The sequence below is a fragment of the Petaurus breviceps genome, unplaced genomic scaffold (genome assembly GCF_028583685.1).
Source record: "Petaurus breviceps papuanus isolate PSGF00001 unplaced genomic scaffold, PetGlider_PUasm1.0 126, whole genome shotgun sequence".
Taxonomy (NCBI): domain Eukaryota; kingdom Metazoa; phylum Chordata; class Mammalia; order Diprotodontia; family Petauridae; genus Petaurus; species Petaurus breviceps.
Window position 1 is genome coordinate 51,471,640 of NW_027185655.1, and position 4,263 is coordinate 51,475,902.

At 40.4% G+C, this 4,263-nt stretch overlaps 1 pseudogene; it reads right to left on the minus strand.

The window, feature by feature from the left end:
* Positions 1 to 2,972: 2,972 nt before the first annotated feature.
* Positions 2,973 to 4,021, minus strand: LOC138170884 (cysteine desulfurase pseudogene; annotated as a pseudogene).
* Between the last annotated feature and the right edge of the window lie 242 nt (positions 4,022 to 4,263).

Genomic DNA, 4,263 nt, shown 5'->3' on the forward strand with positions numbered 1-4,263 from the left:
TAGGAAGGGATGATACTTAATAGGTGAAATTAAGAGGTGAGAGAGGAATATTATGAGAGGAGATGGGGAGAGACAGAATGCGGTAAACTATCTCATGTAGAATAGGCAAGGAAAAATGGTTACAATGGAGGGGAAGAATAGGAAGACAAAAGGGGATGGGTCAACCTTATTCTCATTAAATTTGGCTCAGAGAGGGAATGACATACACACTAAATAGGGTATCTCATGCTACAAGAGAGTAGGGGGAGGGAGATGAGAGGTGGGGTTGATGAAAGGGAGGGCAGGCTGGGGGGGAGGGAAGTTGGAAGCACCCACTTTTGAAAAGGGGCAGGATCATGTAGAGAATAGAACAAGTGGGAGGTGGGATAGGAAGGAGGGAAATTTAGTCAGTCTTTTACAATATTTCTGCTATGTTGATGTTTTGCATTAGCTACACATGCACAACCTATACTGAACTGCTTTTCTTCCCAGTAAGGGTGGGTGACAAGGGAGGAAGGGAGTAATTATGGAATTCAAAGTTTTAAAATAAAATGTTTATACATCTATCTATCTATCTATCTATCTATCTATCTATCTATCTATCTATCTATCTATACTATTATTAATACAATTTTGCATGTAATTGGGAAATAAGATATCCAGGCACTGGGGCATAGAGATCCACCATGCCCTTCAGGAAAAGTTGAAGGGGGTATGGGAGAAGATATGGGAGAGAACAGATTAGAGGAGGGGATATCCTGGGGGACTGCTATTTTGGGCCCATGGGTAGTGGAAAAACGGGGACAAAATTTGTAACCCAAAATCTGGCAGAAATGAATGATGTAAATCAGAATTTAAAGCATTTGGGAAAAAAAGAATCTCGTAACCTTTCTCTTTTCTGTTATCATTAAGACTCAGTCTTCCATGAAAGGCAGACATTTTAGCTCTGAAGTTTCTGCTGGACTTAAAAGTGCCATTGTAAATAGCTAAGACAGAATCATGCGTTCCTTGACAACTCTATGGTCTTTTATTATTTTATTGTTTATTGGTTGAAAGTGGTAAAAGGACAAATCAACTTTGCCTCATGTCATTGACTCTGTGGAAACCAGAATTCAGGGTTAAGGAGTCAAAGTGTATGCAAGATAAGGACAAGTAGATTTATTACTAGACCAAAATTATGATTTCAAAAATGCCTCCTATCCTCCTATACAGGTTTTGGAAAGGAAAAGAGACTACTTAAACATGCTGAGAGTTATATTGCTTTCATCCATGTGTGTACTTCCTCCAATGATGCAGCTTTTCCTATAATACTATAGATGGTTTCAAGATGTGGTGTTTTAGTGAATTATAAGTTTAATGTCCTTTCATGGAGATGGGAGACAAGAAAACAAACTCTAATGGGGTGTCAGGCTAATTAGGAGAGGCATAGTATGGAAGCAATAGTCCTTTTTACTTTGCTCTCATCAGATAACATCTGCCATTTTAGATTCACTTGTGAGTGCTGTATTTTAAGAACAATGTTGAAGTAGAAAGTGACAAAAAGGGTAGCCAGAAAGTTGAAGGAAATGAAAACCATACTGAATGAAAATCAATTGAAGTGGTTTATAATCGGAAAGGATTTTAGATAACATCCAGCCAAATTTCTGCCCTAACCCGCTTATTTTTTATATGAGCAAACTGAGTCTCAGGTATAAGATGACTTGTCCAAGGGTACACAGTAAGTGACTGACCACATTAAAAAATAGAGGAAATGGAAAAAGTTTTTCACAACTCTTGGGAGAAGTCTTAACCAAACAAGTGATAACAATGATAAGAATAAAAATATGCAACTCTGTAGAAACAAAACCAACGCTGTTGATTTTGTTTGTTTATTTTTTATGAAAAAAGCACTCAAAGCTTACTATGGGCAAAGCACTTAGAGTAGAAGATTTATTCAATAAAAGTGCATTTTTAAAAGAGGGCTGATATAAACACATATAGGCTCATATTGGCCTTTGCATGAGGATGGTCTGCTATGAATTATCTTGTAGCTCATAACTGGAACCATGGCTTTAAATTCTCTGCTTTCCCTAAACCCAACACTGAGGAACCAATACAGGAAGTTTATTTCTATAATTTGGAAATTAATGGGTTTCACAGAAGGAAATATAAACTAGAATAATATGGGGGTAATATAGATATTCACAGCTATGTGTGATTAATGGAAAAAAGGTGGGCACAGAATTCCCAAGTGGGTTCTGAGAAACTAGCCATTTGATTGAATCAATACAGGGCCATTGTTTCTATTTGCCATGCACAGAAACCTAACTTGATCATGAAGAAACCAAAGCAAGTAGGCAGAGAAACTGATATACGGTGTTAGCCTGAAGGTCATGGAGATAGACACTCTTCCTTCCCTTCTCCAGGTCTACCCAGACATGTCATGTCAGCAACATAATTGTTCCTATCCAAGTGATGGTTAAGGACGAGGTTGGGGAATCTATGGCCTCAAGGCCACATGTAAAATTCTAAGTCCTTGGTTGCAGCCTTTTGACCATGTCCAAGTTTTACAGAACAAGGGGACTTCTTCTGTGAAGTTTGGATTCAGTCAAAGAGCTGTACTCAAGGACCTAGAGGGCCACATGTGGCCTTGAGGCCATAGATTCCTCACTTAGTTTAGGATGTGGAGGTCTACCTTCTGAAGTCTTAAGAAAGAAACTTTCTGGAGAACACTAAGAAGATGAATCTGGGACCAAAGAGTTCTGTTGTGTCTATATCCTAGAGGCAATGAGATTTTGAGGTCTGCTGGATAAAAGTGAATCTTGTGGGAAAAGTAGATTCTCTACTTGAGATGCTATAGTTTTATAACAGAAGCTACCCAGCTGCCTGGTGTTCTGGCCAGTGAAGTGGGAAGGACCAAGGACAGTGCAGTCAGACATCAACTTGAGTGCTATGTCCATTTAAAGTTTAAGATCTGTTCTGACTTGTACCATTTCCCACAGTGGCCTCCTTTCTCAAAGCCTTTTTAACGTGGTTGATGTGCTTCTCAGCTGTGTGTCCCTGTCCTGCTCTGTGTTGAAGTGATCAGTGTCAAAACTGATATGGAAGTGTGCCAACTCTTCATCTGTGCCATTTACTCTAACCATTTAAGGTGGGTCCAGAGATGCAGAAGCTTGGGTACTTCCTGAAGACAAAGCTACATCACTGAATGGCATCAGCAAATTCTCCTCCTCTATATAGACAAAGGACAAATAACCAATGCCTGAATAGTATTGCTGAGGGCCTCCCATCCATCACCACATCAGGAATGTTGTTCATTATCTTTTGTATCAACCTGTTTGCTACTAGAGAGATCCTCTTATGGTCATTCTCCATCTCTTCTTGTGCCACTTAAGCAATTCCCAGCCCATAAAAGGTGGTAATCATCTCAAGGTACACACCATGTTCCTGGCCTCCACCGTTCTGCAAGAACTTCACATATACTGGTGTCAACAGCAGATGTAGACTGCACCAACCCTTTTGGGGCCATACAGTATAACCACTAATGTTTATGAGATCTGCTTTAATACCTTTCAAATCAAGTGGAATTTTTCCAACTGCCTGGGCTCCATCTGTATGGAAATGTACTTTTCAGGAACTGCACACCTCTGTCCAATGCTTCAATAGGTCATGGAACTCCAGTCTCATTGTTCACAGCCATGACAGAGACAAGCCTTTTGTCTGGCTGGATTGCTGTTTCCAGTTGCTTCAGATCAATGATTCCACTCTTCTGCCCTGAGGAGCAAGTGACTAGCTTCTAGAGACTGACATGAGTCTGCCATACATTTGGATTCTTTGTGGTAATCACATGATTTTCCCATAATTTGTAGAATCTGATAACCCCCTTAATTGCTAAATTGTAGGATTCAGAGGTTGTACTGGTGAAGATCACCTTGTTGGAGTCAACTCCAATTGATAATGCCACTTGCTGGTGTGTGTGCTCCATATCAGCTTCATTTTCTCAGCCATAGTCATGCTTCAGGGAGTAGGGGTTCCCATAGTAATTTGCAAGATTAGGGAGCATGATTAATTATTATGGGGATTCCCATAGTAATTTGCAAGATTAGGAGCATTAGGGAGCACCTAAGAAATGAAGGGAATAGCTGTCTGCCCATCCATGAAGAAGCCATAGCACTGTCTCCTCCAGGAGAGGGATCACATCTGAGGAGCCATATCAGTGAGGTGTCTTCTTTAGACCACCTAGGTTCAGTGCCTCAAGATGAGGGTTGGGGATCAGGACCTCCATCAGGACGCTATCCACATAAC